The sequence below is a fragment of the Tiliqua scincoides genome, chromosome 4, assembly GCF_035046505.1.
Source record: "Tiliqua scincoides isolate rTilSci1 chromosome 4, rTilSci1.hap2, whole genome shotgun sequence".
NCBI lineage: Eukaryota > Metazoa > Chordata > Lepidosauria > Squamata > Scincidae > Tiliqua > Tiliqua scincoides.
This window is the reverse complement of record NC_089824.1, coordinates 182,056,670-182,078,813: the sequence shown is the minus strand read 5'-3', so window position 1 is coordinate 182,078,813 and position 22,144 is coordinate 182,056,670. Positions and strand designations below refer to the sequence as shown.

Sequence of the window (22,144 nt, the reverse complement as noted above, 5' to 3'; positions counted from 1 at the left end):
TTGCCAGTTACTCTGCTGGCTGGCAACCATGGAAAGAGCACTGAAGTTCTGAACAGAGGCTTGCAAAGGGAATCTTTCAAATAGCCACCTGATCTGACAGTGTGGTACATAGGATAGTATTGGAACTGGAAGCTGAGAAGCTCACTCCTGGCCAGTGGAGCAACAGGACACCTTGGGTGAAATTAATGTACATATTAATTTGGTCAGGGTAAAAACAAGATGAATTACCGGGCTGATATTTTAAAGGCACTCTGCTAACATATGGATTTAATGGATGATTTTTACTGTTCTTCAAGTCTGGCAATTTCCATTTTTTATTTTTTACGAACTGCCAGATTTACTCATTGATAATGGGCTGAAATTCAACTTGACCATAAAATCTCTGTGACAAAATACATCTGTGAAAATTAGAAGCATTAGCAGCAATAAACTAAAAAGGCAGTTTCAGCAAGTGAATACCCAAACATTAGATTGCCACCAGATAACCAGAGGGCCTGGAGTTCTCCAGGGCTGTGAATAGCATCCAAACCATGCTACAACTAGTTCGCTGCATCCAAGGGCACTTGGAACTTGAATTTCTCCATAAGCAGGCTCACCTCTCCCTGCTGCAAGGCAAATTGCCTTTGAAACAAGGGAGGGTTGAAAAGGGGCCGTAAATTCAGCAACAGAGGACACGGTTTATCGGTAGATGGTCCCAGGATCAGTTCATCTCCAAATCAGAGGAGCAAAAAAATCCCCTGCTTGAGACTTTAGTCAGAATAGTTAGTCCCCTGCTAACTGGGTAAGAGGCACTTTTTCAAGTGGGTTTTCCTTTTTTTAGCAGGGGAAGAGTAACTGGCCCACCTCACCCCAGCACAGTCTGTTCTAGTGGCTGTCTGCTGGTATTCATCTGCACCTTGTTAGACTGAGAGCCCTTTTGGGACTGGGAGCCATTTAGTTATCTGATTTTTCTCTGTAAACCGCTTTGTGAACTTTTAGTTGAAAAGCGGTATATTAATAATAATAATAGGCAACGTTGAGAGAGATGGTCTGAATTGGTATTAATGCCGTTTCATTATGTTCAGCTGGCAAAGCATAAGGGTTAGATTAATGCCTAGATTAACCTTCAGATCCCAGTCTGCACCTGCACTAGTGAAGATGTACATCAGACCTTTAACTTTGGCACTGCCCACCAAAGTCCATGCTGCAAACAGCTAAGGTGCCACTTTTACATAGTGGAAGCACTCACAAGGTGTGCTGCTGTTAAGCAATGTGTATCGTTTAAGGCAGAATCAGAGGGTGCAGCATATGAAAAAACACAAGCACCACAGATAATGATTTTCATATTCTAATACATAGCACCTTACCAAAGCATTCTGGCACAAGCCAGGATACTGACACCATGCTTAAGTAGACTCTGCTCTGATGGAGGAGGGCTTTTCTCATCTACTCACAATTTTTAGATTCAGGTTCCCCACATATAAAATACCACCACTTGGCCGCATTTCCTAAAAGCTATGTTGGGAAGTTTAATTAGGTAACTGCCATAAAGTTTTTGCCAGAAATGACAAATCTCATTGCAAAAACAGGTGCAAATTGCTCGAGCATAGCCACAACATGCAGGCAGAACTGCCAGAAGCCTGCTGAGGTATTTCACTTGCAGCATTGACGTTCTTATATTGGAAGGACTTTTAGAGTTGTCCTATAAGCCTTCTTTGCTTTCTGGGAATGCAGAGGATTCTTTGGCCACCCAACTACACATTCTTCTCAGGTCTAGCTGGGTCACATAAGAATATGGTTATCTATGGAATGAAGCTCATTCTTTTGGGCCTACAACATCCTCAGCAATTTCCACCTACTCTGTTAAGAAAACTTTGTGAACTTTGCCAATGGGATGGGATTGTTTGGAATTTTCAGAAGGTACAGTAAAGAAGAGTTCTCTCCTTTTCCAACATCTCTCCCAAATCTGCAGCAGCAATGTATTTGAATATTTTGCATTTGGGAAAAGTTTCATATCTCAGAGGGCTCTGAGTGGTTCCCATAAATCTGTATATTACCACATCATACTATCTAAACAGGAAATACTAGAGTTATGTGGACAAAATGTCAAAGGGCTTGGCAATACGAAAGGAGAAAAAAACTAAGCAAGGACATCAAAACAGCAAAACTGCTTTTTCAACTGTAAAATCTAACCAAACTAACTCAATGGTACAAGTGTTTTTCTGAGTGTAAAACTAAGGCAAAGACATTCCTCTGACTTGAAAAAATTTCAGAGCCAGTTGCCATGTTAGTCTGTTGCAGCAAACATAAAGACTCTTGTGGTACCTTTCAACAATCTATCACTGCGTAAGCTTCCGGGAAATGGTGGCCATATTGTCAGATGTGTGAGATAGATTTGTTTGTCACAAGGAAGTTACAGAAAGCTCTTTGGTTGTTAAAGGACCAGGCACTATGGCAACAACACATACAACACTCAGAGCTGATAACAACTTTCTGATTGTATTACCTAGGCAAACTGTACATTCTCTTCAAAAGAGAGTCCAGTGCATACATGCCAAACACAAAAGAAAAAGTGTTGGACTATTAAAGGGAAACCAAACCAGAAATTGATAGATAGATCTAAACCAGCATATCTCAATCGGTGGTACATGTACCACTGTTGGTACCTGTCCAGTGGTCCAGTGGTACGAGAAGCTGATCCTCCTTGTGAAGCTCCATCTCTGCGGCCAAGCCAATTTTGGCTGGAGGATCACTTTCTGTCTCAGGTAGGCTCCCACTTACCCACTGATTGTCGGCAGCTGGTGAGTTACCAGCTTGTTAAGAGTGTGACGGTTTTCCGCCTTCCCTGGTAGCTTCTGCACAAGGGTTGACATCTTTGGTAATGGGGGTACTTTAAAATAGATCAGGGGAAGTGGTACACTGGGGGTCAAAGGCTGAGAAATACTTATCTAAGCCATTGTTTTTCAACCAGCCATGCAATGCAGCAGCAGAAGGCTTGGCTCAGTGGGCAGAGTTCCAGTGCATGCTTTCCGCATGGTCAGAAAAGCCCTCCTGTCCACCCTAAGCCTCTCACCAGTGTTTGTTGCATTGCATCTGACCTCCGGAAGTAACTGGTGCTGACATCATCACCAGTTACTCCGGTGGTACTTCCAATAGGTGGACCATGTGAAGTGGTACAGCAGGGGATAAGCGCTAAGAAACACTGACATAAACCAAAATGTCTGAAATTGCAATATACACAGGAACCTGTAATGCTAGAGAAAATTACAAGCATCTTGGGGGAAAAAACACCATATCCACATTTGAAAAATGCCCAAGCCTTCAAGGGAATCTCAAAATTAGCTTCAAAGGCATCACAAATAAAAAGAGCACTAGAAAAAGTCAGTTTCCTAACGCCAGGCCAATATACTAGTAAAAGTCAATTTTAAGTTAAATTGCTGAAAATCAACATACATCACTTAATACTACAGACACTGAACTAGTGCAAACCAATGACAAGCTGAAATCATGGGGAATGACTTTTGACACCCACACCAATGCTCCATACAATGAGCAATGGTTTAGGTACTCCAACATTAACTATGGCAAATTATGGTTGATGCGGTTTTCCAGTCCAACCTGCTTGCAAGAAACAATATACAGTATATCCCTCTGTAAACCAAGCTCTGGTTTCATTGTATGTTTGATATTTTTACAAGGTAAGTCTGGCACACACAGAAACTGTTAATATGCAGTCAGACCTTCAACATACATAAGTGAAAAGTTGCATTTAAATAATGATAATGCATGCATGACAGAGAAAAATAATTACGAGCTGAAGCATGGCTATGTAGCCAATTTATCCAATTTTTAAATCTTTCGTTATTTCACTTCAAGCAACGTACTTATTGCCAAACAAACCTCTTAACAACATGATGTTGCAGATCTCTTGAATGCGATATATGATAAGAAAAAAAACTGAATCACAAGTAAAAGTAAGAGATAGTTTGATGTATCTAGACTGACATCCCTTGTGGCTGTCTCTCACAGCGATATTTCACCCTTTTTCATCTCATGGCACACTGACAAGAAACTAAAATGGTCAAAGCATACCATCTTTTCGACAATTGACAAGGCACACACTGTGCTGCCAGAGGAATAATGGCCCTACAAATAAATAACTCTCCCCTGAACTCCCATAGCACACTTGTGGACACTGGTTGAAAATTGCTGCTTGACAGGCAAGAGATGCTTTTATCTTCACATAAATGATTACTACAATGAAAACTGCTTGTATGGGTATTGTAAATGCCCACAAATACTCAGAGCACTTTTTATCAGATGCAAGGGAGGGCACCAGGATGAGGTCTCTTGTTATCTGGGGTGCTCCCTGGGGCATTTGGTGGGCCGCTGTGAGATACAGGAAGCTGGACTAGATGGGCCTATGGCCTGATCCAGTGCGGCTGTTTTTATGTTCTTATCCTACAGTCAATCAGAATTATTAAACAAAGACTGTAATAAGACATTAAAATAAACTAATTTAAAACTGCAGCACAAACACAAACAGTTTAGCACAATTTAAAAACAAAACTAAAAAGCCTCCTAGAACAAACAATTTTCAACAGAGTGAGCATTTCTGATCTCCCGGCAAAGTGGACTCTACAACTACATGTATTTGCACACTAAAGCTGTTGAAACTGATAGTCACATTAAGCTGATACTGAAAACCACAGTCTGGAAAAATGTGAAAGTACTGTGAATGCTTCCCCTTTTCAGTACACTGGGCTTAACTGTTCGCTTCCTCTTTGAATCAAACCACAGTTTGCCATGATGTCCATGACAGTGCTGTGGTTTAAGCAATCCTTCTAAGTCAGGATTGCAAACCGAGATGAAATTGTAGTTTGCAAATCTGGTTTGGAAAAAAATGACCTTAAACCATGGTTTCCTGGTTCAGGTACTACAGCAAGTTGTTATTTGATTCAAAAAGGAAAGAAGCCATTAAGCCCTGTGCATTATAGGAGAAAGAAATGGGGAGAAGGAGTGCCTTTCCTTCTCTGGGTAATTCAAAACCATCCAAAGCCACAGTTTTGAGAATTGTATAGCTGTGTTGTTTGGGGGTCAAAGTCTTAGCTATCATTATTTGTGCACATGCTTTTGCTTGAATACTTCCCTGAGTGGCAACATTCAGTTTCTTCATTTTACAAGAAAATGTGGAATGGAAAATGGAGTGGAAATGGAAAAGGTGCAAAAGAGAGCAACTAAGATGATTACTGGGCTGGGGCACCTTCCTTCATTTTATTTGTGGCTCCTTCAGTCTCGGAAGACAATGGTATTGCACTCTGAATAGTGTTCTGGAACAGAGTGTCCTCTCCAGTGCACGAAGCCTGGGTAAAGTAGGTATGGAGGATAGGCTGTTTCCCATGCAGCAAATCCCGTCTCCACGTCGCTGAAATGGTCCAATGGAAAGGCGGAAGCCAATACGGTTGGTTCCAGCGGCGTCGCATGAGTTGCCAGAACGTGACTGTGTTCAGCCAGGAACTGCTTCAGGGACTCCGGCTCCGGATTTTGCCTTGAGGTTAACTCCTGAAGCCTTTTCCATAACTGGATGTAGCCACAAGGCAGTGGAGGTTTGGGATCAGAGTTTTCCTTCTCTCAGATGAGCTGCCTTCTTATGACAAGTACAGCCAAACTGAGGGCCTATTCTTATCCCCAGCCCCCAGGGGAATTTTATCTGCTCTGACAAACAGGCACAGATTAAGCCTTGGGCAGATGTTTACTGGGCTGGGGCACCTTCCTTATGAGGAAAGGCTACCGCGTTTGGGCCTCTTCAGCCTAGAAAAGAGATGCCTGAGGGGGGACATGATTGAGACATACAAAATTATGCAGGGGATGGACAGAGTGGATAGAGAGACGCTCTTTACACTCTCACATAACACCAGAACCAGGGGACATCCACTAAAATTGAGTGTTGGGAGGGTTAGGACAGACAAGAGAAAATATTTCTTTACTCAGCGTGTGGTTAGTCTGTGGAACTCCTTGCTGCAGGATATGGTGACAACATCTGGCCTGGATACCTTTGAAAGGGGACTGGACAAGTTTCTGGAGGAAAAATCCATTATGGGTTACAAGCCATGATGTGTATGTGCAATCTCCTGATTTTAGAAATGGGCTATGTCAGAATGCCAGAGGCAAGGGAGGGCACCAGGATGAGGTCTCTTGTTATCTAGTATGCTCCCTGGGACATTTGGTGGGCCACTGTAAGATACAGGAAACTGGACTAGATGGGCCTATGGCCTGATCCAGTGGGGCTGTTCTTATGTAAGACAGCTTATAAAAGTGTTTTGCATTGGAAACAGAGGCTGGGGAAGTCTTATGGTTAAGCCATTGCTATCAATGTTGCATATGCACAACAGGGTCCAAATGTGTACTTTTGGGGGCTGGGCAAAAATGGGTTTTAAAGTCAGAGAGGAAGTTCTATAGTCAGGCTTTAAGAAGAGCTAACCATTTAAAGGAAAATATAAATCAAGTTTATTTTATGCAAATTCTTTTCTATAGACCTATTTTAAAAAGCAACATAATGAGATTGTAGGACCTATATTCTGCCTCGGTCAGTTGTCAATATATGTTCGTATGTAGTGGGGAGACCTTCAGAGTTATGTACAAAGTTGCCTTAAATTTGGCATATAAGCTTCCTTCTTTCAGATAGAGCAGCAAAGACTGATGATTCAGAAATCATCTCAGTTGATAGGGATACATAAAGCAGCACCCAAATGTCTTAAATATCCACAACATTTATGCTGAGAACTATAGGCTTACACACACATTTGAAGATTACTGCCAATTGGTTCAACTCGGATGAAAACATCAAATCATGATTAAAGAAGCTTAGCTATCACTGGTATGATTACTGAACTGACAAGCCATGGTTTACAGTCAGCAAACCAGAAACCATGGTTTGGATGCGAGTGCCATGGTTTGGACCAACCATTTTATTTATTTCAATACTCGTACAGCACTTTTTAACCACAATAGATGTCCAAAGTGGTTCATAATGAAAATATAAAATTAATAAGTATATCTTCTCACAATGACAGATTTGGAATACTGGCCTTGATTGCTGATGGTATTATGAGAGTCCTAGTTTGGTTTCCATGAATTGTGGTGATGTTGAGAAGTGGGTACTCTGTCTCAGGTTGGGGTACACCTTGCGTCACCCTCAAAATCATCTTCCTCAATGTCTCAAGCTTTAAAAGGGGGAGGAGTTTGCTCCAAACCCTTCTCAACCTCCTCTTCTCTGGTCTCCTTGACTAGTTAAACAGACCTCCATAGTCCATGCACTGAAATGCTGGGAACTGTGCTGTGGTGAAAAAGAATGGTTCTGTGGTGACAGACTTTTTCCCCTCAAGTCCTCTCCCCAATCCACAGCTGCCACTAGTGGTGCTACTTGAAGCTTCTGCTCCAAATGGACTGTATTAGTGGCTCCCAGCCACTCAAACCTCTCAAAGCAATGGCTGCTGGAGTCATCAATTGAAAAACCTGCTCTTGAAAGATCACCACATCTAGAGACTAGAGTGCTGATGAAAAAGAAAGCAGACCTGCCATTATATTTGGAAGCTCAAACCATGGTTTGAATTCTAAACCATAGATAGCACCAACCATGGTTATGTATGATGTCTATATTGAGTTATAACGCCAACCCATCTGAAACAATCCATCACTTGCACAATCAATCATGAGTCAAAATCAGCATTCTCTAAGAAAAGAACAGTGAGAAGTTCATGATAAATGACACAAGTATTCCTGAAATTTAAACCAACACAGGATTAGTCACAGTTTAGGCCATCCATAAGAATTTGCCCTAAAGACATACAAGATATACAACTCTTACTTATATAAGTCCTAAAGGATCACTCTTAGTTTTAATGGTTAAATTGTGTCTTTATTGGTCAGCATATGATTTGGCTAACCTTGGTATGGCAGTTTAACCTATTTTAGATGGACTGCACAACTCAAACACCTATCTTTCATAGTTTAAGGCAGTGGTTTTCAAACTGTCAGGGAGTTTGAAAACCACTGTAAGTCCTTGCGGGGGCAGGGGGAGGCAGCGGGGACAGGGGAAGGCAGCGACACAATCCCCAGGATCGTGCCACTCAGGGGGCTGCAGGGGCTCGGCTGCACTTACCAAAGCCTCCTGCAGCCTCCCAGGGATGCGGGGAGCTCTGCGCGACCATCTGCAGGGCTCCCCAAAGCTGCAAAAGTGAAAGTGGAGTGATCACACTCCATTTCCAGTTTAGCAGAAGTGGAGCTCGATCGCTCCACTTTCACTTCCAAGGTTCCCATACCTTGAGAAGACCTCTGTGACTGAGAAGGCCTACCCACCACAGGATGCACTGCATACCCCACTGGCACAGCTGCATCGGCACTGGAAAATTGAATAGGATCAGGCCCTCAGTCTTCTAAAACAGTCTTTATATACCATAACTGTGTAGTCACTAAATAGCTCCAGACATCTGCAGAGCACTCAGTCAGCTGCCAGCCTTGGGATATAGGTCAGTGATACTCATTTTATAATATATGCATAAAAAGTTAATTGGTTTGCTAAAGGCCATGCTGGCTGAGATTGTACTGAAACTTAGGAATGGGCTGAATTCAGGAACAGCCAGTGTTGAACAAAAAGAGTGTTTGAAAAAGAGCTAAGCGATCTAGGTTCAAAGCCCACTTGAACAATGAACAACAATCAACTTTCAACCTCAGTTCAGTCACAAACTACATCAGAGTGTGTGCAAAGTACCTTATAATCTGTACAGGTGATACATTCAAGAAGGGAAAGAAAGCCGTAGTCGACAACAAACTTCAGATAGTAAATGAACAGAGGACTTGTAACTGATGATATTTTTGTACTGAAGGTACAATATTGTGTAAGATAGGGTGAGTCAGAGAAAGGAAGCAAAGGATCTCAATGGAGGCAAGAATTACATCCATCTAATTATGTTGTATAATTTCTTTTACAGGTCCTCAGTTGCAGATCATTCAGACAAGGCAGACTTTTCCTGGCTTTTGATTCTTCACCCCTACATACTTAGATTTCCTGTGCAGCATCAGTACCTATAGCAAGACGCTGGGTAGCACGTAGGTGGGTCGCCATAAAATGTCCCCTGGGACAGTCTGATTGATGGATATATCTGAAGTTGCAAAAGCAATTGTTCGACAGGTCATGTTTGCAGTGACCCTGGGGCATTTTTGCTTCTTCTTAATATGGGTTTCTTTTACCTGGACCATCTCAAACTATTTACTCTGTAATCATTTTTATGCAGCACAGCATTATGAAGTAGAGGGAAGTGGCTGGTAGGCAAATGATTGGCCCTACCTCATGGTGTGGCACAGTCTTGTTAACAGCTACTGTAGTAGAAAAGCAAGTTGTCAACAATCTGAGTTGCATATTTCACACTAGAGCTAGCAGAGACATCTCAATTAATATGCAAGTTTTAGCTTGTGCAACCGGTTACTGAACAGGTGTAGAAAAGCATTGCGAAATACACCCACTTAATACTCAAACACTGAACAATAAGCCATATCACATCACTCTCAGACAATAAATACCAACCTGAAATTCTGTCCCCCTTACCACCCCTCATGAGTGGGCACCTGAGTACCATTACATATATTCCAAAAAAAGCAAACTGGGCATGTCCATCTTCCTCAATGAATCACAAAGTCAGAATTAAACCGCATTGGATACACAAATGCAACCAGGACAGGTAGAAATTGTAATCCGAGGCTATGAAATTTCCACATCATCCACCAATACTGAAATAAGACCATGGCAAGAGAATGAAATACCTAGGAGCATAGCAATCACCCATTTGCCATCATGCATTTAAGGAGATGTAATAATGGTAACTACAAAACATACATAGTTGAAAACAGAATGGTTTTTAATAGTTTTGGAACTCAGAGACTTTTAAGCCATCCCATGCTTGCTTTGCCAACCACCAAAATTTTAGACATTTGGACACATCATAGCTTGGTGAAAGAGCACATGCCTTGCATGCAGAAGTCCCAGATTCAATTTTCAACATTTCCAGTAAGAGGCTCTTTGATAATAAGACTGGAAAAGACCTCAGTTGGAAGCCTTGGAGAGCTGCTGCCAGACAGGTTACATGGGATCAATGGAAAGATTCAGGATAGGGCAACATATCTACATAAGTGGACAATAAATGGCTCTGGCTGAGAGTATGAAAAAGTTCATACCTTGGCATACAAGATCTCTCATCAGTGTTGACAGCACCTGCTAGAGTTCTTCCCAAACTCCCTCTAAGGAACTGGAAAAGAAAATAAATTGTTATTAGTAGTTTTATTTAACATTTTAAAACAGAGGTGCTTAACATAATGAGCAAATTTAATCCTTGCTTTACAAACTGGAGTCTCATTCAGGGCCCTTTGAAAATGCTTCTTTCCTCTTCCCACTAACGCAAGAGCAGTTCTTCCATCAGGGAGCACATATGAGCTCAGGCAGCTGAATTCACCACTCAGCAATTCAGGCCATCTAGACCTCAAAAATGAATATAAATTTAACAGTCCTGGCATTTGCTTGACCTTATTAAAGTCAAATATTTGGAAGGAGGAGATCAGACATATTTGCATTAATAAAGACTGGTAAAATCACTACACCATTTAATTACAAAATGTCTCTGAACACAAACTACTGTCAGAAGAACATTTACATGCTCAACATTCTCTAGCCTATGCAGTTTTTAAAATAGTACACATCTCCTAGATACAGAAGTGTTTCAAATACATCACACTTTGCCAGATCATGGAGCAGAATAATGCCATAGCCAGCTTCAACAATTTGATGCTATCCGCAAAAGCCTACCTCCTCCCACTGTACATACATTCTTACATTATATTAAACTAACTGCTGAATAGGCCAACGTTGTCTAAAAACTGCCAATTGTATTGAATGACTAATTCTTAAAAAAAAAAAAGTTGGATTTTTTTGCACGAGACGTTTAAAGAATACTGTTTCAAATAAATTTTTAAAAAAGAGACTTCAAGCATTTTCTCAACATTTTTCCAGTGCTGCTTTAAGAAGAGCCCCGCTGGATCAGGCCAAGGGCCATCTAGTCCGGCTTCCTATATCTCACAGTGGCCCACCAAATGCCCCAAGGAGCACACAAGACAACAGACATAAGACAACAGACATAAGACAACAGACACAACACACAAGACAAAGACAAGACAATGCTTTGTGGGGATACACAAGGACAACACATCATCACTTGCTAGTCAGTTTGCACAGGGTAAAAACACACAGTCCAACACACTAGTTAAAGAAAAGCCAATATTGCGATGAAGAAATGCTAAACTACAAACTTCTGCAACTATTCAATTCAGCTTCTAATCTCACAGAGCTGATGTAAGAGCTAATCTGGATCCTTTATACCAGGTATGCTGGTTACACAAAAGGACACAGTACTCAGCTCAGTTCATTTCAGAGGAGAAAGATCGGGATCCTCCATCCCATCAGTTCCGTTGATGGGATGGAGGACCCCGAGCTCTCACCCCGAGCTCTCACCTCACGAAAAAATTCCCCTGTGATGCTTGGAATTATAGCAGTTCATACAGCACAGCACTGCAGTTGAAGCCTTTTCCTCAGGCAGAACAAACACACTGGCGGTTAACCAAGGGGAAACCCAGAGAAACCAGATTTTTGATATGTGAGTTTGGACATGAAATCATCCATGTACTCAGCAGGTTTGAATAAACCCTCACAGACATGCCCCCTTTTTCCCCTCTTCTGGACTCAAGGCTTAGCCATTCAGGGCTGGCTTTAAGCCAACTGGACCAATTGCTCCCAATTGAGGAGCACACCTAAGGGCGTCCCGCAGTAGGGTAATCTAGTCTTGTGAAATACACACAACATATTGCAGTGGGCACCTAACATCACAACGCAGGTTTTATAGAGAACAGCAATGATTTTAATTTTTTTCTGAATTAAAATGTCAGTAGTGTTTGTTTATACTATTTATATTTTGAAATTGGCTGTGAACCTGGGGTCCTGCAAGATATGTTTCCAATTTGCCCCCTCAGCCCCTTAAGCTGGCCCTGGATCCATTTTTATGACGCCAGCACTCAGGATCTGATCCCAGGCATACGAGCAACAGTATCCCCCTCTGAATCAAAGAAAGCAAGTTCACCACATCACATGTGCCAAAGTCCAATCCTAAGTATGGGGCAATACAGTATTTAAGGGAGTAACACACACAACCATTCATGCTGCTTTCCCCCGCAGAAGTTTCACAAATATTAAAGTCTTGGGAGGGGGTAGGTACAAACTGCTGGGTAGTTTATGTCCACCACTCGATATTTTTCTTGCTACAGACTCTGCCCCTACAGTTTGGAACTCTTCTCTCATTCCCAATCCACAGTTTCAGAGGAACAGCCTGTCTTAATCTAGCCTGCTCCTCCGCATTAAAATGTGAAGTCCTGCATGGAGTATCTCTATCTAGAACTGGCTGGTTATTTTCTAATTTCTGAAACAACGTGCAACTCACTTTGTTCACAGTTGCATTGGCACTGAGGCAAACAGCCACAAAAGCTGCTGTGTAGCAGAGCCACAAGTGATAACTAATGTTTTAGCATTCTTGAGCCACAAGATCACTGAAGCACTTATGAGCTAAAATTAGAAGGTATTCCTCTCCGTCTGAAAACCAGCACAAAATGTCTCTATTCAGAGACGACAGGCCATTAGAGGAACTGTGAAGGACCTGGCTCTGGGCCCATAAGAGTCTTTTGGGGACAGAGCTGCAGAGGAGAGAGAGTCCATTCCAAATAGGCTTTTGTCTCAGGCAGCCATGGGCCAGCTGGCTTTAATCTTGGGCAACAGGGCAAGGGTTAGAGACTGCTCCTCAGGAAGTGTTCTCCTAGTGGATAGGATCTCCTAACTTGATTGTATATTTCTACACACTACAAAAAAGGCACTCTCATTCTTTAGCTTTCCTTGACATTTGCAGGAAAGACCTCGTTACTCATACTAATGTTCTCATTGGGTACAATTTAAAATACACTTGGCCCAAGTTGCTTTAAGGTATTTAAAAGACCGTATCATTCTTGTTCCTCACCATGCTCTCTAAATGGCCTGTGAGCATTCAGGTTAACTGAATTCTGCAACTGTTACCCTGCAGATGCCCGATCTTGTCTGATCTTGGAAGCTAAGCAGGGTCAGGCCTGGTTAGTGCTTGGATAGGAGACCGCCCGGGAATACCAGGTGCTGTAGGCTTATACCATAGTCTTTCAAGACTGAAGGTTGCCAACCATTCAGGTTAACACCACCATCTGTATTCCAAATAAAGGTGTGTTTTCAGATACTATAGCTCAGTCTTATGTTCTCTCAAAGGATATGGAGGTTTCCTGCCATACTCTGGACCAGTGGTTCTCAGACATTTAGCACTGGGACCCACTTTTTAGAATGCAAGTCTGTCAAGACCCACTGGAAGTGATGTCATGACTGGAAATATCATCAAGCAGGAAAATTTTTTAACAATCCTAGGCTACAATCCTACACAGACACTTACCCATTACTCGTTACATCCAGTCTAACATATTAAAAATAAAATATTGAAATGAATGGGAACCTACCTGAAATTGGCTTGCAACCCACCTAGTGGGTCCCAACCCACAATTTGAGAAACACTGCTCTGGGTTATACATTATCAAGCCCCTGACAACTTCACTAACAGCAATTCATGGTAAATGCCTCTGCATTCTCATCAAGGCAGAAATCCACCTCAAAACTGCAAGTTCATCATCATATCTCTATAACCAGGATGACTTTTCAGGCATGGGTTTCCAGGTAATATCTGGACATCTTCCAGTTTCTCTCAGACATTCAATTTGTTGGCACCAAGTTATTTAACTCAGGTGATCTGTCATCAATTGTACAGATGGTTCACATGCATTATTTTCCTTTCAGTGTTGCTTCCTGGTCATTTTACCTAGCCCAGAACCATGAAAATAAATTTAGATAATTGAGCTAAGAATCCATGCTAATTTTCAGGGACACATCTGCATTTATGTTTTATAAATGAAGAGGAAAAGCACACCAGCACTTCCTTTTAAAATACACACAACTGACAAGCAGCAAAACAATCCCCACGTGTGTTTTAAAGAAGGAAGCATCAGTCATTCTCTCTTCCCACACATCACTGAAAGATTAACGCCTCCATGCTCCACCTGTGCTATTCATTATTCTAGGCCCAAAGTGGAGGATGCATCTACTTTTCTGCCTCTTTTAGTAACTAAATTTTCCTTTCTAGTTGATGCAGCTTTTTTCTCGCTCCCTTTCACAATACTCTCCACTTCTAGGAGTATCATCTTCCTGCCACCAGGTGCATCACTTTATAAGCCTCTCTCTTCTTCCAGAAGCGCACACAGTCATTTTTATGTGCTCAGTTCTCTAGTGTACCACTGTTCTGCCTTTGATACATCAAGGACCAAGCTGGCAGTGAGACAATATGTCAAAAAAAAAAAATCACAAGATCCGTCTGCAAAACATTTACATAAGACTATATACACAGTGCTGTGCAAGGACATTCCTTTGCCTTGCTCAACAGCCTGATTTTATACTTCCATCTTAGCTCTTGACAAGTTTCTTTTTCTACAGGTGGTCATACATTCAAACACCACAGCTAAAATAAATTTACAGCACCCAGGGCAGGAAGAAAAGGGTCGAGGAAACCCTGCTACACTCCAGTCTCCTCAAAATCCACAGTCACATGTATCTGGGATGGGTCAAAGTGCAAGTCAATGCCCATTTCAGACAGCACTTGGCAGTACAGTATATGTGTACTTCATCGCATCAGACAGATAGGTTCCAGTGGGAGATACAAAGCAGTCGTCAGTTCATGCCTTACCACATGACCACAATGTTTTAAGGACTGAATACTAGATCTGTCACCAAATTTTAAAAAATGTGCCAATAATAAGCAAGCTGCATTTGTATAGCACTTTTGTGAGCAAAGCATTTCACATGTCTTTATCCTTACAACAACCTGTTATCCTTACAACAACCCTGTAAGGCTTTTCAACCAGTGTGTTACAGCACACTGATGTGCCCCAAATAGTCTGCAGGTGTGCTGCAGAAATTTGGGGGAGGATCTTTTATTAATTGGCCATTGGAGGATTCCCCACCACCACCAGCAATGTGGTGTACCTTGTCATTGTTGTTGGTAACCTTTAGTCTCGAAAGACTATGGTATTGCGCTCTGAATGGTGGTTCTGGAACAGCGTCTAGTGTGGCTGAAAAGCCCAATTCGGGAGTGACAATCCCTTCCACACTGGGAGCAAGTGCAGTCTGTCCCTGGTCTGTCTCCCTGGCTATGGGCCTTCCTTCTTTGCCTCTTAGCCTCAGACTGTTGGCCAAGTGTCTCTTCAAACTGGGAAAGGCCATGCTGCACAGCCTGCCTCCAAGCAGGGCGCTCAGAGGCCAGGGTTTCCCACATGTTGAGGTCCACTCCTAAGGCCTTCAGATTCCTCTTGCAGATGTCCTTGTATCACAGCTGTGGTCTACCTGTCAACTGTAAAAAAAACTCATGGTGTGCCTTGACAATTTTAGCACATTGTCAATGTGGTTTGTGATGAAAGAAAAAGCTTGAAAATTGCTGCTGTAAGATAAGTATTACTGCATCAGTACTGGAGCTGGGGAGCTGAGACTGCATGGCTTGCATAAGGCAATTTAATGAGCATGGGAGAGGTGAGATTCAAACCAGGAAAGTACTAATTCATAGCTCAGTTTCTTGGCCCTTGAGCTACAGCAGTTCTAATTGATTAGCCACATAAATTTGCATAAAAGAAAAAACAACATTTTCAAGTATCCATAAAAGTAGCATCATAGATGATCTCTCTCTCTCTCTCTTCTGTAAGAGAAAAATATGCTTTTTAAGATGGTACTTGATATCTCCAGGTTTGGAGCCAAAAGCAGTGCTGCCCAAGGTAAGGGGAAACCCTTCCCTTTACCTGGTGTAGCACTGCAGTGATTCCAATGGATGTACTCGGATCTGCACCACCTGACTAGTGGTTACACCGCCACTGGTTACACCAGCGATGTAACTCACCTCTCCTCCAGGGTCTATCTCCCCTTACACCATTTTTGTGATACTCCCAGGCCAGCGCAAGGGACTTGCATCAGCCCAAGTTCCGATTTGAATTGGGCCCTTAGTAAGTTTATGTACAAGTCACTGCCTATTCATAGAATTCAAACTTAGCAGAGAGCTGTGCCACATGAAAATAGCTGAACACAAACCCCAAAGGACACTTCCTGAAATAAGTTCATTGTACCCTGCCTATTTCATTCAGTATTTCCATAAAACAGGATCTAGTTAAAATGAAGCCTTGACTTCCACCAATGATTGCTTGAAAAGGTTCTTGATTAAGAATATGGAAGTCAGACCAAAGGTCTAGGTCTTCACTTTAAAAACATTTGACAAGGTTAAAGTTATCATCTAAAGCAGGGGTGCCCAAACCCCGGCCCTGGGGCCACTTGTGGCCCTCAAGGCCTCTCAATGCGGCCCTCAGGGAGCCCCCAGTCTCCAATGAGCCTCTGGCCCTCTGGAGTTTTGTTGGAGCCCACACTGGCCTGACGCATCCGCTCTCAGTGTGAGGGCGACTGTTTGACGTCTCACGTAAGCTGTGGATGAGGGTTCCCTCCACTGCTTGTTGTTTCACATCTGTGATGCAGTAGCAGCAGAACCCACCCTTGCTTTGTGCAAGGCCTTCATTCATTCATATAAGTTCTATCTTTAATATATTCATTTATGTAAACTTATGTAAATTTATTCAAATTTTAAATGTAAATTAGTTCTTGTTTTCCCTGGCCCCCAACACAGTGTCAGAGAGACCATGTGGCCCTCCTGCCAAAAACTTTGGACACCGCTGATCTAAAGAAGTGTTTCTCAAACTGAGGGTTGGGACCCAACAGGTGAGTCGCGAGCCCATTTCAGGTGGGTATTCATTTCATTCATTTCAATATTCATTTCAATATTTTATTTTTAATATATTAACTTGATGCTACACTGGTATGTGACTGCATTTGGGGAAATGTTACAGATCTGTACTTTTAACAACCTACTATGTATATTCTTTTAACAATGACAGTAAATGAGACTTACTCCTGGATAAGTGTGGATAGGATTGCAGACTAGGATTGTTCAAAATGTTCCTACTTGATGATGTCACTTCTGGTCATGACATCACTTCTGGTGGGTCCTGACAGATTCTCATTCTAAAAAGTGGTTCCCAGCACTAAAAGTGTGAGAACGACTGATCTAAAGTCTGTGCAATTAAGTAGTTAAAAGTTTTGGACTAAAACTTGGGATGTCTGGGTTCAAAAGAATCTTGTAGAGGTAATGTTGGGCCAGATACTTTCTCAACCTAGAAGACAGAGTTTGAAATCCCCCACCAATCTGCTGCCTGAGGTAACTACTCAGCTGGCCTCATAGACCGGCTAGCCTGGGGCTAAGAACCATGCACGCACCTCTAAGTTTATTGGAGGAAAGACAGGCTAAAAATGTAATCAATCTATCTTTACTGCTTTCTCTAGCATGCACATATGCACTGTGTACACACATACGCTTCATACTTCCTTATGTACCACTTTCAGAGATGAGAAGTTATTAAGATAAGGGAAGTAAAAGTCATGCGGAGAGGAGTCTCAGATCAGATAGGTCTGCCAGGGACACAATATCCGACTGAAACAACCCTGTCAGCAGTAATGATAATGCCAAGATTTTCACTAGATAATTAATTCTTGTTGCTCATGTTGAGCTGTGGCTGGCACAGTTACTGTTTGGGGAAACATGTGCAATTAAAGAGAACAAGTTGGTAGATTTTCATAAACTCCAGCTGGCAACCAGGGGACTTTGCACCATTTAGTTCAGTTTGTCTCTGACGTGTTCAGATGGAGTAGGTTGGAGGATCAGGAAGGTGTGCATTCAGTGTACACATTTCATTCTGTGTGGATGTTTTTCCCCAGGTTCTAGGGGGAAAGCATGAAGCATAATAGGTCTCTGCTCCTTCCTACTTCTCAAGCTATGACAAAAAAAGGAAAGGAAGTGAAGCGTCACAAAATTGCTGATGGACGTGTAAACAACTCAGCTTTGGAAACCATTTATGTGCAATTGTTCCATGAAATTGAGATTTAGTAAAAATCCCTTCAGAATTCTCCAGAATGCATAAACATAAGAAATGGACCTCAGTGGGCCTTGTTTTTCTGTAGTCACACATAAGATTGGTGTGTGAGTAATTTACAGGCATTACTTGAACCACAGCCTGTCAAGTACAGCTAGAAAACATCACATACCATTTATACAGACACAGAAACAGATATTTTAAAGTTGCCAAAATGTACAGGGGATATTAGCGGCAGAGCTCTGGCGAGAACTAATTTTTGGCTTTTGGTCCTATGATAACAGTACCACTCCCTTCTGTTTATAGATCTCATCCACACATTTTTACTAAAAATATGCTTCAATATTTGAAGAGCCAGCAAAACTATATGCAAGAACTATCCCCTGTGAGTTTTATTTGCTGCTTTTCTGTTTCTGCTTTTTAATTTTAGTGGTTTTCATGCAACTGTTTTTGTTAGTTTTTAATCTGATCATAGTAAGCTGTCTTGGGGACGACCTTTTAGAACTAGGAGGCAAATACAAATACCGTATTTTTCGCTCCATAAGACGCACTTTTTCCCCCCAAAAAAGTGGGGGGAAAGTGTGTGCGTCTTATGGAGCAAATACTGCAAAAAAAAAAAAAAAACTCCGCCCCCGCCCCGCCCCCTGCCTGCTCTGCTCGCCTTCCCAGGAAAGTGTGGGTGGGATGGCAGTCTTGCTGAGCAAGCCCTCCTGTCCACTGAGAAGTAAGTCTCAGCGTCACTGGGGCTCACTCCCAGGAAAGCGTGGTTGGGGTGGCAGTCTTGCTGAGCAAGCCCTCCTGTCTACTCAGAAGTAAGTCTCAGCGTCACTGGGGCTCACTCCCAGGAAAGCGTGGGTGGGGTGGCAGTCTTGCTGAGCAAGCCCTCCTGTCTACTCAGAAGTAAGTCTCAGCGTCACTGGGGCTCACTCCCAGGAAAGCGTGGGTGGAGTGGCAGTCTTGCTGAGCAAGCCCCTAGAGCAGGGGTGCTCATTATGTCGATTGAGAGCTACCAGTAGATCTCCAGGCGAAATGAGTCAATCACAGGCTTCTCTCCCGTCCAAGCATCCCTAGGAGTGAGCCCCTGGTAGGCTTGTGAGCCCAGGGAGGGAGCCTAGGGAGTGAGTCCAGGGAGCGAGCACCTGACGGTTCTGTGTGGTTCTGTGTGCAAGGGGTTTTGCACTGGTCTTGCTGTGATGTCTATACAGAGATCTTCCCTCCCCCACACCTTTCCCCTGCTTTTGCACTGGTATGTATGGAGATCTGCCCCCCCCCACTTCCATCTGTTGGTTCTGTGTGCAAGGGGTTTTGCACTGGTCTTGCTGTGATGTCTATACAGAGATCTTCCCTTCCCCACACCTTTCCCCTGCTTTTGCACTGGTATGTATGGAGATCTGCCCCTCCCCCCACTTCCATCTGTTGGTTCTGTGTGCAAGGGGTTTTGCACTGGTCTTGCTGTGATGTCTATACAGAGATCTTCCCTCCCCCACACCTTTCCCCTGCTTTTGCACTGGTATGTATGGAGATCTGCCCCCCCCCCACTTCCATCTGTTGGTTCTGTGTGCAAGGGGTTTTGCACTGGTCTTGCTGTGATGTCTATACAGAGATCTTCCCTTCCCCACACCTTTCCCCTGCTTTTGCACTGGTATGTATGGAGATCTGCGCCCCCCCCCCCACTTCCATCTGTTGGTTCTGTGTGCAAGGGGTTTTGCACTGGTCTTGCTGTGATGTCTATACAGAGATCTTCCCTCCCCCACACCTTTCCCCTGCTTTTGCACTGGTATGTATGGAGATCTGCCCCCCCCCCACTTCCATCTGTTGGTTCTGTGTGCAAGGGGTTTATAAATAAAAATTAAGTAATACGTTAGAGAAGAGCTCTGTGAAACCACATTACACAGAACATCAGCAGCAACCATCTCTGGAGTGGAACTTGACTAAAGTATCACTGGGATCTCAGCAAGAATATCAATGAAAACTCACAATTCTTCTACTACTTGAATATTTAGATGCAACGTATCAACACTACATTCCTCATCATATATGCTTAATAACCACAAATCCACTATCGCTCTATATTATGTGAAGATAGTTCCTGATCTAGGAAGCCAGATGTACAGCAAAGATAGCTAAAAGTGTCAAGTGTAAAGGACTAGACACTCCTAAAAAGATGGCATTGCAAAGAGGGAGGAGCAAATGGGTTGAGTTTACCACTCAGATATTCATCCCAAAGTCCAACTGCCACTTGCCTCCATAAAATCAGCCATTTATTTCCATTACTAACTATAGCAAAGCTATCTATTTTAATAGATGGCATCATCAGATCCTTCCACAAGGACATGAAGGGCACTGTTGTCTTTGATGGCTCCACATCAGACCCTTTTGACATCCGAAGCGGAGTGAAGCAGGGCTGTGTTCTTGCACCAACCTTGTATGGGATCTTCTTCGCTGTCCTGCTGAAGCAGGCCTTTGGAACTACAACAGAAAGCATCTATCTCCGGACCAGATCAGATGGAAAGCTCTTCAACCTCTCCAGACTGAGAGCAAAGTCCAAAGTCCAGCTGAAATGTCTGCGTGACTTCCTCTTTGCCGACGATGCAGCTATCACTACCCACTCTGCCAAAGATCTCCAGCAGCTCATGGATCGTTTTAGCAAGGCCTGCCAAGATTTTGGACTGACAATCAGCCTGAAGAAAACACAGGTCATGGTTCAGGATGTGGACTCACCTCCCTGCATTACAATCTCTGCGCATGAACTGGAGGTTGTCCATGACTTTGTGTACCTTGGCTCAACGATCTCCGACACTCTTTCTCTCGATACCGAGCTAAACAAACGCATCGGTAAAGCAGCTACCACGTTTTCCAGACTCACAAAGAGAGTCTGGTCCAACAAGAAGCTGACGGAACATACCAAGATCCAGGTCTACAGAGCTTGCGTCCTGAGTACACTTCTGTACTGCAGCGAGTCATGGACTCTTCACTCACAACAGGAGAGGAAACTGAATGCTTTCCACATGCGCTGCCTCCGACGTATTCTCGGCATCACCTGGCAGGACAAAGTTTCAAACAACACAGTCCTGGAACGTGCTGGAATCCCTAGCATGTATGCACTACTGAAACAGAGACGCCTGCGTTGGCTCGGTCATGTCGTGAGAATGGATGATGGCCGGATCCCAAAGGATCTCCTCTATGGAGAACTCGTGCAAGGAAAGCGCCCTACAGGTAGACCACAGCTGCGATACAAGGACATCTGCAAGAGGGATCTGAAGGCCTTAGGAGTGGACCTCAACAAGTGGGAAACCCTGGCCTCTGAGCGGCCCGCTTGGAGGCAGGCTGTGCAACATGGCCTTTCCCAGTTTGAAGAGACACTTGGCCAACAGTCTGAGGCTAAGAGGCAAAGAAGGAAGGCCCATAGCCAGGGAGACAGGCCAGGGTCAGACTGCACTTGCTCCTGGTGTGGAAGGGATTGTCACTCCCGAATCGGCCTTTTCAGCCACACTAGACGCTGTTCCAGAACCACCTTTCAGAGCGCGATACCATAGTCTTTCGAGACTGAAGGTTGCCAACTAACTATTTTAATCTCAGTTTCAAGTTTAGTAAAAATTGTTAGCAATATCAAAAACAGATATGGCAGCTCTAAGGGCACCAAGCTAAAGGAAGCACAGAGTTACCTGGCCTTCAAACCTTCATCATTTTTCAAACCAAGATTGTGACCCACTCAAGAGCAACAGGTAGGTCACCTACCCTGCATTGTGTATTTGCCTTCAACAAGTGTTAAATGGGCAGTTCTGTTTCCATTTTCCACCTTGCCAGGCTCACACTATATGTCACCAAGTACATATATAAAACTTGTTTGGGGTTCCCCCCCCCCTTTAGAATGTTTAACAGTAGCAGGACCAGCTCTATGGATTGGAATTATGGCAGAAGCTGGGGCACTTCAGCCCTCTGCATAATCCTGATATGGATCACACTGTCCATCCGTCCCCATTCTACCCCCTCCCCCCAG

The 22,144-nt window shown here is 43.2% G+C and overlaps 1 protein-coding gene across 2 annotated transcripts in view; it reads right to left on the bottom strand.

Moving 5' to 3' along the window:
- Positions 1 to 22,144, bottom strand: part of RAP1A (RAP1A, member of RAS oncogene family) — a 106,363-nt gene that overhangs the window by 37,335 nt on the left and 46,884 nt on the right. For both annotated transcript variants that reach the window (XM_066623909.1, XM_066623910.1), the window contains exon 2: positions 10,210 to 10,280. The gene's annotated coding sequence lies outside the window, so the exon portion shown is untranslated. The remainder of the gene's footprint in view (positions 1 to 10,209; positions 10,281 to 22,144) is intronic.